Here is a 15,013-nt window from a genome sequence, read left to right on the forward strand (position 1 = left end):
GTGGGGAGAATGACTGTGTGGTGCATCAGTGCAGATGGACCCAACAGCAGTTTATAAGAAAAGATGTCCCAGCCTCCAAAGTCACATGTGAGAAGTAGATTGCCACTAGACATGAAGCAGCTGTGTGAACCAGGGTGGGTACCACAGTGATATTCTGGAGCACTGGGGACTGATTCCATACCTTTGCAGCATGTGAGAGTTCATGTTCTTGGCATAATTGAGGGGGAGAGATCCTCAAAAAAATGAAGGGTAAGTATAGGAGACATGCCTAGCTCCCAGTCAATATCTATCTGCTCTTCCACCTTATTAAGAACCACCGGGGCGCCTGGGTGGCTTGGTCGGTTGAGTGTCTGACTTCGGCTCAGGTCATGATCTCACAGTCCGTGAGTTCAAGCCCCGCGTCGGGCTCTGTGCTGACAGCTCAGAGCCTGGAGCCTGTTTCAGATTCTGTGTCTCCCTCTCTCTCTGCCTCTCCCCTGTTCATGCTCTGTCTCTCTCTGTCTCAAAAATAAATAAACGTTAAAAAAAAAAATTAAAAAAAAAAAAAAAGAACCACCAATTTTCTTCAGAGTATCAATATACCTAACAGTAACAACAACAACAACAAAAAAAACAAACAAACTGTGATTTCCAGCCTTCCTCATAACTAAGAGTGGTAAATAAGATGTAAGCCTAAGGCCTTACAGGAACATCCTGGAAAGCGCTGGAAAATGTGCCAACTTAGTTGACATACATACTTTGCCCTTGGCTATTCCTCAAATTCATGCCTTAAAGTTAAATCATGACATTGAAGACTGTCTTTGTCACTGTATTATCCCCAACTAAGTGCATATTGCATAGTAATCATTCAAAGAGCTAAGACAAAGAAAAGTGTAACTTTTCTTTCAAAGAAACTATCAGTCAAAGAGCTAAGACAAAGAAAAGTGTTACTTTCTGTAGATGTAAATGATCATTACATTTGAGCTCTGGATTTCCCAAAACACCCAAAATAAAAAGGTAGCATTTAGGTCACATGTTCCTAAAGAGCGAGGACCTACCTATTATCTGTATTAGGTACGTTGGGTACACAGAGCCTGATGTCATTTTTTAAATTACCTCTAAAGCATTAAAAAACAATAAGTGAGAATTTTGAAAAAGTATTCTGAATCATCTTTTATTCTAATAGCATGGGGACTTTCCCTTAGCTCTCAGTGTAATGAGCCCCTAAAATTGTCTGCCCATGCCAGTATAAACCAGGACAGGTTAGTTTATGCAAGAGTAGTAACCAGCCTTTAAGTCTCACGGATTTATCACTAAAAAAAAAAAAAAAAACAAAAAAAACCAAAGAACCTTTTTCCTAGTTCATGCCAGGTCTACAGCCAGCCCAGGTGGTCTTCCAGAGCTGCTCTTCCTCCTAAGGTTGGCTCAGTATCCCAGGCTGCTTTAATCTTTGGCACATTCATGTCAACACATGCCTCCATGGTCACAATGGCAGGAAAACAGAGTTCTGAAAAATATCGTATCGACCATCAAATGTTCTGACAGACAGTGACACATAGATATCGCTGCTACCACAATGCATTCTAGAACTAGTCACATAGGTCTGCTTAGTCATAGGGATGTGAAGAAAGATACTCCTCCTATGTTTCCAAAAGAAGAGAAATGAACATTAATGATCATGCCAAATCTCCACCATACATAAGCAGTTTTTAGAAGAAACATTCTCATATCCCTAAAGACAAAGGTCCTGAAACATTTTGGATTTAAAATCTCTCTATACTTTAAAAACATATGGAGGGTGCTAAGGGGTTTTGTGGATGTTTATTTTATCTACAAGTATTTATCATATCTGAAATTAAAGCTAAGAAATTTAAAAAATATTTACTAATTTATTTTAGGAGAATAGTAACATATCCATCATACACTAACATAAATAATATTTTTAGTAAAAATAACTGGATTTCTAAATGAAATAAAAAAAAATAGAGGAGTGGCACTCTATTATATTTTTTGGAAATCTCTTTAGTATCTCTGCTAAATAGAAGACATCTATATTCAAAAATCTGCATTCAATCTGTTGTGATATCACACTTTATGTAGCCTCTGGAAAAATTTTATTGTGTATCCATGGGAGAATAAAAGTGGTAAAGGCAAATAACACCTTAGTATTACTATGAAGATAGTTTTGACTTCACAGAACAGTGAAAGGGTCTCACAACACCACTAGACACCTTAAGAAATGCTGTCTTAAGATGGCTAATGTCATTGCTCAATGACATTGCAAACTATACAAAGGTAAAATGCTTGCTGCCTCTAATGTCTTCTATTTTGCTTTACTTTTGCTCTGAAAACTTTTATTGGGTCAACTCATTGTGCTCTGATTGAAAAGTATTCAGTGCCTCAATCAGGGGATAAACTTGCCTGCTGGTTTTCCCAGAAACGATCTGTGAAGGATGTCTCCATTATCTTAAATAATAGTACTGTTTTCTTCTTCTGGTGTGCCTTTTCAACTTTCTCAGTGAATCCATCTGTCATTTTCTGATCAGCAGCTGAATAGGCACATTTGCTTTCACATCCTCTTAAATCCACTTTCTCTATCCGTCAGGACCCTAAATCTTATAATATGAGGGTCGTTATCCTTAGCACACTCTTTCCTTCTACCTGTGGGGCTTATTATCTTACTCTTTCTTGAAGAGCCCTTTGGTTGAAATCCCTTTATCAATAGGACTCATGGATTGTCTAAAATGGTACGAAGATACTCCTTTCCATTTGCCTTCTAATTAAAATATTCAAATAAACAGTCACTGAATAGCTACCACATATAAAAGACTCCTAGTACATATAGAAGATTTCTGCATTTATTCAAATAAAAAAACTATAGATTCTTAATAGTGATTTAAAAGTTACCAAAACAAACAATATGTTGGAGTAGAAAATAAGACATAAAATATTAGAGGACAAAAATATAAATGTTTTGGGTCCCTTCCCCTTTTTTGAATCTCAGTTTGCATATCTGTAAAACAGGACTAAGAGAGAAGTTTCAGAGGTCTGAGAATTGTTTGTTCAGTCAGTCAGGCCGGACAGTATATACCCCTGCCTTATTCTCCCTCGGCTTCCAGAAAGCTGAAGGGTTGTGGGTGTCCTGGGGCCAATTACTTGGTGCTAGTGGGACAAAGTGGGACGCCCCCTCAGATACAGGTTTCTGACCCAGGACTTCAGTGTCACCTCTCCTTTCCCTCAACCCCCATAGAACATTCTTGGAACCCCTGGGACAGTGCTGGAGGGCACACACAGAAACCCACCAAGAGTGGGGATCCTGGCTCAGGTATAGGGAGGGTATCGGGAGATGGCATTCTTCTATCCGGAGTGAAACTCAAGAGGCTAGAGATGCAGGGCCACCCCCTTTCACACTCTCTGCTGGTGGTTGTTCTCTGCCATTTTGCCCCTGCTCAGAGATCCCCTGGCCTCTTTGTCTCTGCACCCATCTTTGTCATTGTCTTTGGGGCCCAACCCCCTGATGTCATGTCTGATGTCAGCAGGGAGTCAGTAGCAGGCCTGCATCTTGGGCCACTGAGCTGCACCAAGGGAGATGTTCTTGGCGTGGAGTCTATGCTGTCACGAAGTGACTAACACTGTAGGTCAGGATGCTACCCTGCAAATGCCCACACTGCCAGGAAGCCCTCCAAGTAGAAGATGTCCTACAAGTTGAAGTGCCTCAGTGTTCAGCAACTTCCCCTCCCACAGTAGGAACTACATATCTGGAGATCTGAACTCAAATCCCAATCTGCCACTCCTGGGCCTGTGGTCTTGCACAAGCCCCTTAACTCTCTAAGCCACAGAACATGCTATAATACTCGGCATATAGTAAGTGCTCAACACATGTTACTTCAGTTTTATTAGTATTATTATTACTATTTTTATATTTCCACTTATTAACTTTATGACCTTCATCAAATAACTGTTCTAAGCCCCATTTTCCTCAGAATGAAGATAATTGCACCTGTTCTCCCAGTAAAGATGTGAGAATTAAACAGCAAGGCAATCCATAATGGTTAGCTCCTTTTACTTCCATTCCTACTTAGCAGCCATGTGGCTTCCACATGTTACCTTGCTTTCCTGGGCCTCAGTTTCCTCATCGGCAAAATTGGGAAATAGTATCTACTTTCTTGGGGAGCCTGGTTGGCTCAGTTGGTTAAGTGTCTGACTTTGGCCCAGGTCATGATCCACACTTTGTGGGTTTGAACCCTACATCAGGCTCTGTGCTAACATCTAAGAGCTCAGAGCCTAGAGCCTGCTTCAGATTCTATGTCTGCCTCTCTCTTTCTGCCCCTCCCCTGCTTGCATTCTGTCTGCCTCCCAAAAATAAATGAATATTTTTTAAAAATAGTATCTACTTTCCTAGAACTGTGAGCATTCAGTGAGATTATTTTTGACATATAGAACCTATCGAACATGTTACCTTATTAGTATTATTATTCCTGTTGGTATTATAAGCCCTCCTTACCAGCTGTGTGACCCTGAACAAGTTCCTTAGGCTCTCTGAGTCTCAGCTTCCTCATGGGGTAAGATGGGAAAAATCAATCGTTCTACTAGTTTTGCTGTGAAGAAGAAGCATCTACATCAGTACTTTGTTCTCACCAGCTCTGTTTCCTGGCTCTGTGATGCAGGCAAGTCCCTTCCCCTCTATTTACTTCAGTCTTCTCAACTGCCCTGTGAATCTAGCAATCTCCACCTTATCCAAAGTTGTGGGATAAGGAGGAAATACTCCCACAAGCCTGATTAGGAATGGTATGGATGATGTTGGGGCCTTGGTAACTCCTAGGGCTCACCAGGGAGGAGGAATTTGCATCTGTCTGTGTAGAGCTTCAGAAGGCTTGTACAATAATCCTGGACTGGCTGCCCCACCCAGAAATCCTGCAGCAGCAACACAAACTGCTTCATAGGGCGGGGGCAGGGGCAGAGTGGCAGCAGCTTACTCTGCAACTGTGGGGACATCAATCCCAGAGAGCAACCCACACTCAACCTCACCTAAAAGACTCAGAACTCACTGGAAGGAAATATATGACCCAGTTCTCCTCTAAAAACCCTTCTATGGCCTACTCAGGGAACATCCAGAGCTCTTGGACCACATGGAAGGATAGGATGGGAACTCAAGCAGCTGGACTTTAAATCATGCTCCTTCATTGATCAGCTCTATGAAGGAACAGGTTTTTGTCTTGGCTTTACTATCAATTAATTATTCCTTTAGACTTCATTCACCTCAACTAAAAGAAGAATATGTTACCTTTTACACTCATTGACCTCTATCATTCTATGATACAAGTGAGGGTTTGATTAAGCCACCTATGTATTAGCAAATCTCTTGATGTATGTTCTTTTTCATCATTTGTATTACATACCCTGTGGAAATACTACAAATATTAATGTTTATTTCACTGTCAATTATCACCTGAAATTCAGAACAAATTCTAGACCAACAGGATTACATGGGTCCCTGAGAGAAAGAGCAAAGTGACCAAGGCATCCAACAAAACAAAAACAACAACAACAACAACAAAAGCTAATTACTTTTACTACTTACAAGTGGTAGAATTGTTGGTTAGAAACTTCCTCTGGAACTTTCTGATGTAATCTGAAACCAGCCCCCATACATGGAGGATAGAGAGACTGATGAGGCAGATGACTCCAGATTGGTAGATGGCAGGTTTAATAATCAAGGGAACAGACATAAGAGGCTTGTCTTGGGCAGCCTCAAAACAGGTAGATTACACTCACCAGCCAACTCTTAGAAGTTTATATAGAGGCCCTAACTGGGTTTAGTCTCATACTCAGTCAAGATAGCCTCAACACATTACTATCTCAAGTCTAAATATCCTTAGAGTAGCTTCTGGGAACACAGAAAGCAAACAGAACACACATTACAAGGACAGGGGAGGGGGTGGGGAGCCTCCATTTGCTCAGATCCAGCTCATGGGTCAACCCCCAGTTATATCTTCTTGATGACCTCCTCCAACAGAAGTAAATTGAATAGTTACATTGTTAGTAAAATGTTTAAAATATTAATAACCACATAAGATATGATTGATACCTGAGAATCTAAGGTTCTCTCATTACTCTCTCCAAATACCATGAGAGAGAGTTGCACATGACGGAGGAAAAGCTTGAATTTTGAAATGCATGAATGTTGAGTCTCTTATCTCAAATTCTGAGTTTCATCCAAACTAGTTCTATTACTGAATTATTAAAAAATTCAGTTGAAGGGAAGGAAAAATTTTGACAATGGAAACCTTAAAATCTAAGATTCAGCTTGTATCCCTAGTTTTACTACCAAAGAGTCTAAGAGAACCCCTTTAGCATTAGAGGTAAGGAAAACAAACATGAAAGAAACTAATCAAATAATTCAGTAGATCATGGTCTTTGGAATCAGAGACACAAATTTGACTCACACTTCTGTCACTCATAAGTCAAGTTATTATACAGACAATAACTACTCATGTTATTCAACTTTGCTAAGCATCAGTTTCCTCAACTGCTCGGAATTGTCCTCATCTGTATGAGTGAAATGACAAAGTGCTTGTACCTAGCATACTGTAGGAATCCAAAGTAATTGCTGGACAACATCTTTCTCTTGACCAAATTATAAGATTGATAGGGATCTGAGGTCTAAATTACATGAATAGGAAATTTAAAAATACCCAAACTTTCTGGAACATATACTTTGGCATATTCATTTTCAGGTGATTCACTGTAATCACTATAGAGCAACCTGTATCATTCAAATAAGGAGACTTTTTTTTAAGTTGATTTATTTTGAGGGTGGGGGGCGGTGGCAGAGAGAGGAGAAGAGAGAGAATCCCAAGATGTGCTGACAGCGCAAAGCCTGATGCTGGGCTTGATCTCCCTGTGAGATCATGACCTGAGCCAAAATCAAGAGTTAAACGCTTGGGGCACCTGGGTGGCTCAGTCGGTTAAGCATCTGACTTCGGCTAAGGTCATGATCTCGCTGTCCAGGAGTTCAAGCCCTGTATCGGGCTCTGTGCTGACAACTCAGAGCCTGGAGCCTGTTTCAGATTCTGTCTCCTTCTCTCTCTCTGCCCCTACCCTGCTCATTCTCTGTCTCTGAGAAATGAATAAACCTTTAAAAAAATTAAAAAGAGTTAGATGTTTAACTAAGCCCATCAGCTGCCCCAAATAAAGGGGCATCTAAGAAGAGAATCAAAGCCCTGACTTTCACTTTGCTTACTGAACTGGTTTGACATAAAGGAAAGGGGACCTTGAAACACTTTTTTTTTTTTTTTGAGAGAGAGAGAGAGAGAGAGAGAGTGTGCACGCAGAAGGCAGAGGGAGAGAGACTCCTCACCCACCACCAAGCCTGATGCAGAGCTTCATCTCATGACTCTAAGATCATGACCTGAGCCAAAATCAGGAGTAGGATACTTAACCAGTCGAGCTTCCCAGGTGCCCTGAAACACTCTTTTATTATAGTATTAATCACAAGATTTAGAAATATGATTCCTAAAGGATACAGTTAATATAAACTGAATACAATTTTTAATCAGCTTTACAAATTAAGTTCTTGAGAAAAAAAGTCATAGCTAAATGCCTGCAATATTAATACCAATAGTGGTAGTAGTAGTAGTAGTAATAAGAAGAAGAAGAAGAAGAATTTGCCTATCATGTCATTTACTATTTCAACAAAATAGTACTTTTCTATCTTAATTTCATGTTGGAGAAGCAAAGTGTACTGCTAATAACAACACAAGACTGGGTTAGGCATGCAAATTAGAATCCAGTGCCTTCTGAGTCCTTTTGAAAGGCAAAATGAATAAAGACTGACAGCTTTTATCAAAATGATTGAAAATGATTTATGAAGGATTGAAGAAAAAAAGTACAATGATCTGCTTAATACAATGGCTCATATGGTCAGAGAGGGTAAGCGTGGATAAGGCAGAAGTGACCAGAACGCATGTCTTTAACTGGGTTGCCAAAATGCATAAGGTGTATTTTTACATTAGAAACAACCTCATATATGAATGGAAAATAAATCCAGAGGAATGAACTCAGTATGTAGTTCAAGAAATAAATCTAACCTTTCAAATATGTGAAAACTTGAAGAAATCTGCACATGAAGAATGATAGGAAGTTCTCAAATAAAAAATAAAATAGATTTGAATATTCCCCCATTCCTAAGTAAATGGAATAATCAATAAATCTTTACCAACCACCTGATAACAAACACACAGTTACAATAAAAATCCCCACTGTGATAATTCCCCTGAGTAAATATTTGTGTAATCAAAACTCTAACATATTTCTAAGTCTACATTTATAGATATAGAAATTATTCTGGTAATATCTCTATCCAGTATGCTATATAATTTATACGCTATTTTCAAGCTGTCACATACTTGTCTCTAGGCACTTCCATATTTACATTTATGGGAGTAGAAATTGTTTTGTTAATATCTGTATCTGGTAAATATTACTATGTCATTTTCCAGTCTTACATATATCCTACAAATGAGGCAATGCCCAGGAAAGCTTTACTGAACATATTACATTTTGCCCATGAAGGTGGCCCATCCCCCCCCCCCCAAAAAGTCATTTGGGGCGTGGTGACAAGGTGTGATTGTGTTCCTTGTTTGACTTAAATCAAATCATTTCTGACACAGTTCAAATCCTTTAGGAACCTATCTATGGCCAATTCAAACAAATAAACACTTGAATAAGAAAAGTAGAATGAAGTCCTGCTGTCATACATTTCACTTAATAGTTGTTTTCCTGATGTATCCGAGAGGAGTATTTGAAAGGACAGTATGTATTTTCCTGTGATGTCAAAATGTCAATTCAAAATCCATCTGTTTTAGCAGAAAAATAATACTTTGTCATAAATGCGAGCTAACAGCCAGTTCTCTACCTGGAACCCAGAGGAGATTGAGAAAATCCTCTATTGTCCTAGCACAATGTTAGTTATTATTTATAAGGCCTTATAGAAAAAAACAGTTGCCTGACATTCATATAGTTTTCTTAGGAGAAATGTTCCCTTTCCTCAGCAGTGTTTAAAACACACCCAGGCAGCCAGGGATATGGTTATTTACCTTGATACTGAATTATTTTTCTAAAGCTTGTCATTTTAAAGAAGAGATGCTAAATATTGATAAGGTTTGGTTAGTTCCACAGCTTCGACACCAAGAAGCCTAGCGAAAACCAGGGAAAAAATAAAATGTTTCTCCCACTGTGCTGTAAATACATTTCATTCAAACCTGGTGTGAATGCCCTTCAAGTCTCAAGTCCTTAGAATTTTAAGACTGAGAGCATATCAAAGCTAAGATTGCCAAATTAGTACCAATTTAGTGCAATTTAAAATTGTGTGATTTTGTATAAGAGAATACAAGCTGAGACTCTTATTTGTCTAGTGATATGTATGGTTGTCTCAGTGGTCTTTACTGCTTCACTATTGATGGTATAGCAAACATCTTTCCAAAATATCATGTAGCTTTCTGTCTAACATGGGGAAAAAATACCTATAGAGGCCAATTGTTGGTTTGATGGGAGTTCATCTTTCAAAAAACAACCCACAAAATTTAAGAAGGTAGCCAAGGAGACCAACTTGCTGTTGATAAATAAAAGTGTGATATTCTAGCCATAACACCTTATATGAGATGCAAAACAGGTATAACCTATGATTCTTTTAAGAGCGTGTTTTGCCAATAAGCATAAACATAATATACACAAAAAAGGATGGGACAGTAGAAGGTGGGGTAATGATTTCTTAAACTAGATGATATTCTTAAATTTATTTTGAGTATCTTGAAGGATTGGAGAAAATTTTGCTCCCCTTCTCTTCCCAAGTTACAATAAAACACCTTTGGTTATAGTTCAGCATATCTGGAAAATTCAGACTCATCACTCTTTACATCTTCATGTAAAATGAGAGTATTGGATCATACCATTCACTCATTCACTTGCTCACTCCTTGAATATTAATGAGTTCCATGCCAGGCCTGTGCTATATACTGGGATGTCAGCAAAAGATAGGCATTGTCTCTGAACCACTCGAGTCCACATCCTGTAAGGGAAGTCCTACGTTATCCATGACAAAACAAAAACCTATTTCAGTTACGATAACTTCTATAAAGGAGCAACACAAAGTGATATGGAAGCCATTAACAAAGAAACGACCTGTGGTTGGAGGGGGGAAATCTTCTAAGCAGAGAGAATTATATCTGAAAAGGCCTGAAGTGGGAAAGTTCAGGTCAAGTTTAAAAAGCCAAAAAGAATGTGTGGTTGGAACAAGGAGAGTGATGGGGTCAACAGAACAAGATGGGGCTATGGAGCTGGCAAGGAGCAAGATCTCATGGGTCTCTCAGGCTTCATAAAGGATGTGGGGCTTTATGCAGAAAACAAGGAAAAGTGTTCAAAGACTGTAAGAAGAGAGATGACATGACTTGATTATCCCTGAAGCTGATTTCTACTCTGAATTTCAATGGGAATATATTTGTTTCTACTAATTAAAATTGAAATAAGTAGGGCTGGCATTATTATTATCATTGTGTTACTATAGATGTTATGAATTGACATAGGCACAGAACTCAAGCTAATAAATTGTAACTTAATTATTATATTGTTAAACTTAATTTAACTCATTTAGCCTTGATTCCTCAATTCCCAGTGATTAGATGATAACTCAGTCTTTGCAATTCAAGTTAAGCAGAATCACTTCTACTCTAAACTTTGATCTCTATTACTACCACTCAGCCAAGTGCAGTCATTCCTTAGGATTCTTTCTCCACTCCCATCCATTCTGACTTTCCTTTCTTCATTTTCTTGAGGTAATCTAAGTTCTCAAAGGACATTTGTATTGTTGGGCATCTGGCCCGGTACTCTTCACTGTGTTGTGTATAAGTCATTCCATCTAGTCTCCTTCATAAGATGATTATTTTCTTTTTTTTTTTAATTTTTTTTCAATGTTTATTTATTTTTGAGAGACAGAGAGAGACAGAGCATGAGCAGGGGAGGGGCAGAGAGAGAGGGAGACACAGAATCTGAAGCAGGCTCCAGGCTCTGAGCCGTCAGCACAGAGCCAGACGCGGGGCTCGAACTCATGGACTGTGAGATCATGACCTGACCTGAAGTCGGACACTTAACCAACTGAGCCACCCAGGTGCCCCAGATGCTGATTATTTTCTACTGATGGTCTCCATCCTGCCTTTTCAATTCCCTCCCCAAACCTAATGAAGTACAATCTGCATTTTAACAAAATAGGTCCCCGTGCTGTGTCTATACAAAGTTTGAGAAACCCCAGGTCTAAAGTATTTTTCTGTTGAGTTATTTTCAAATAAAAAAGAAAAAGAATGGAACATTTTATTAAAGATGAAGATGTAACCAATGTAGCAATTAAGAGCTCCTTTCTGAAAATAAAAGGTAACTTTACGGTTATTTGCATAGCATTCAAGGCTGATGTATGTAGTTACCTAACAAGGTACACTAATGTTGCTAATGAGCCAAGCACAATATATGAGTGAGTCCAAACTGTCCATTCTTAATCTATTCTTTCCATGCTGACATGAATTATATCAAGTCCACTGGCAAAACAGACTTTAGAGTTTCACTTGGTAGATTACTCATTAGTACTCACTCTATCTATTCTAAGCTATCTTGCCGTAGCCCGAAATAAATTTGGGATCTTTACATATTTTTCTGAGGGAATTCCCCCAACGTTTCGTGTGTGTGTGTGTGTGTGTGTGTGTGTGTATGTGTGCGTGTGCGCGGTGTGTGAGCGGTGTAGTTGCAAAGCTAACTAAAAACTGAATAGTGTCAACTGATACGAAAACAACATCAAATAAATGTTGTTTTCAAGTCTTTTTATTTTTTAAAGTTTATTTACTTATTTTGAGGGGGTGCAGTGAGAGGGGAAGAGAAAGAGAATCCCAAGCAGGCTCCGCACTGACAGGGCAGAGCCTGATGTGAGGCTTGAACTCACAAACTGCAAGATCATGACCCGAGCTGAAATAAAGAGCTGGACACTTAACCAACTAAGACACTCAGGTGTCCCTTGTTTTCAAGTCTTTTAAAAATTTCATTAGAACAGCTCGCACATTAAATAAAGTCATATTGATGAATATGTCATATTTGAACATAGTCATAGTTTCAGTTGCTCCAACAAAATTCTGAAACCATGTGTGGCATGTTTTTCAGTAGTCATTATAAAATCTTACTGTGATCATTTCTCATCATGAATACTCCCTTATGCACCAATGTAAGACCATGTCTCCATTACTAAAGTGAAAGTTGGAGTTAAGCAATTATTCAGTAATTTCTAGTGCCAGGTAAGGCCTTGGCCCTCCTGGATGCTTACAAATGTTTATTGATGAAAACTGTATTATAAAGCCACCCCTATTTGCTATGAATTACCTACATTGCCTTTTTAGAATTGTGAGTGTTCTCTAAATAACTCCATGCTCCACTTGTATTCTTCAACCTTGGCATGTATGTCTATCTTGAATAAGTTCTTCCAAAATGCCCTGGAATACCAAATTTTGAAGACTTAGCCATTCCTCTTTCAGCCTTCTAATTTTGCCTATTGAAATGATAGAATATTGATGAATTGTGAAGACTGAACCCCAAAATTCATTCTAAATTATTCTCAGGCAGAAGGAATGACTCATTCCAGACCATCTGTAATCTCTTTGCTCTTCTGGCCCACAGCACATAATGGTGAGGCAGCTGGTTGGGCTGGAAATAAAATAGATGGCACTTCTACCACCATCACCACCCCTTTCATGAAGTTTACTGATCTAGAAAGAATTACAGCAATAATAATCTACTGGCTATTTATGGTTTAGTGTGTTTAAAGTCGTGTGCTAGGTACTTTTCATTTGTTATCTCACTTAATCTTAAAAACATCCTATGAGGCAGGTGCTATTATCATCACTATTCACCTTTTACAAGTGAAGAAACTAGTAAGCATTATAAATAGGAATCAAGTCCAAGTTGTCCTGTTCCAAAGACCTCCTCTCCTGTAAGATTTTCATTACCATGATGTTCACCTAATATAGTTGCCTGACTTAAGCCATCCCATCCAAAGGAGAATACCACTGTTCAGGTGAATATAATTAACTTTTATATTCTTAAAATAGAAACCTACAAACACATATATACTCACAAATACAGGCTTGAAATAGAGCTGTTTCTGGGTCATAAGTGAACACATGAAGTGACACACACCTGGTACAAACCTATAAAATGTAAATGAAATGACCATCACTATGCTATTTCTACTAAGTAATACCCAGTCTCACAGACATCAACACAAATAGCCAAATGTCCATAAGAATGAGAATTTGTATTTTCTAAATACGGCATACATGTGCATTCCAATTTGCACATATAAATGAACCTACATATATGGACCTCCACTGGCAAGAAGCACAAAGGACCACTTTTACTTAAGAAAATCCTGAGAACCTACTGAATTCAGAAGTCCACTTCAGGAATTTGTTCATTTCATGTGCATGGACATCATTACAGGCTGAAAGCTTATTAAGTATAATCAAGAAGGTCCTTTTGGAATTATCTTCCTTAGCCTACTTCCAAGGGAAATCATTTGTAGGTTTCTTCAGGGCAATGGTTATCAACCAAGTGCTCAGGCTCATTTTCAAATGTTCCAAACCAAATTTACTGTAATAATGATAACTGCTCTTTCAGTATCCTGATCTTTTTAACTGCTATACATCTTTTCATCTATTTCCATTTCCCTTAGGTAGAGTGCAGACTAAGAAATCATCAGACCCATTTTTCAATACTATACATCATCAGAAACAATTTTGATAATCATATTATTAGTGTGCATAACCCCATCCTTCAAAACTCTACTAAAAGAGTCACCTAAATGTCCTGCTCTTGTTCAGATACTCTATTTATATCTACAAATGTCAAAAATTCTAAATGAAGTGTATGAGCCTTGATTGATAAAGAGATATGGTTCTCTTTCCTAGCCAAGTAAAAAATAGTTAATAAAATGCTAGCACCTGCCTAAAATTGATTTTTAAATTCTTCAAAATTGTTCTTTAGTTAATTCAGGTGACACACATTTCTATCCCAGTTCAGGAATAGTTTTTTAATGCATGATTATTTGGGAGAGAATATTAGATTTATTACCTTTGCTAATGAACACTTAGATAAAAGAGGTATTCTCAAGATAAGTATTCTCATGACATGAACTCTGATTACCATATATTAATTTTCATTTCAAGTCTGAATTATATAAAGAGTGAACCCAGTGGCTTTTACATATAGAAAATGGGACCTCTCCAAAGTACACTCTGCTATAATTCTCAAGTGTCCCCTGTCACATTTGTAATGTTGCATATCAGTAGTACCAGAATTCATCATCATGAAGCACTTCCAAAAGTTTAAAGAAGCAGTGGATAAACCTTAAAGACACAGAGTTTAACCTCACACTTTAAAATAATGTGTTAGCCCTGTTTCAGAGGGACTGAGGGGACTGACTTCAAGAATGGCCAGTGAATTGGTTGAGATGCCCCTTCCCCTATGCTCTACACCCAAGAGAGTCCCTTACTTATGTGCTCCTTTTTCACAGCAGCATTTATCACGGAGTCACTAAGAAAATGCAACTCCTTAGTAACAGCAAGGTGCATCTGCATCTCCAATATTTGAGACAATGCCGCAACTTTTCAGGACCAAACAGTGCCACCAGGGCCACGGAACTCACATTCCCTGCAGGATATGCCCTTGTCCTGGGGAATCTTAGGCTGATGAATATATCATGAAACCAATGTAACTAGAATTTTAAGAAAACAATGACTTTATCTTCTCCCTGGAATTGAGCAAGGGAAAAAATTAATGGCCTCATGAAATCTAAGAACTAGAAGTGACTTATGAGGCCAGTATCACCCGGATACCAAAACCAGATAAAAACACCACAAAAAAGGAGAAGTACAGGTCAATATCTCTCATGAATATAAAAAATCCTCAACAAAATATCAGCAAACTGAATGCAACAATATATTTT

The 15,013-nt window shown here is 38.4% G+C and overlaps 1 pseudogene; it reads left to right on the forward strand.

Moving 5' to 3' along the window:
- Positions 1–3,623: 3,623 nt before the first annotated feature.
- Positions 3,624–15,013, forward strand: part of LOC109267416 (surfeit locus protein 2-like) — a 63,637-nt pseudogene continuing 52,247 nt past the window's right edge.

This window comes from Panthera pardus, unplaced genomic scaffold (assembly GCF_024362965.1).
Source record: "Panthera pardus isolate Hobbes unplaced genomic scaffold, ASM2436296v1 HiC_scaffold_2, whole genome shotgun sequence".
NCBI lineage: Eukaryota > Metazoa > Chordata > Mammalia > Carnivora > Felidae > Panthera > Panthera pardus.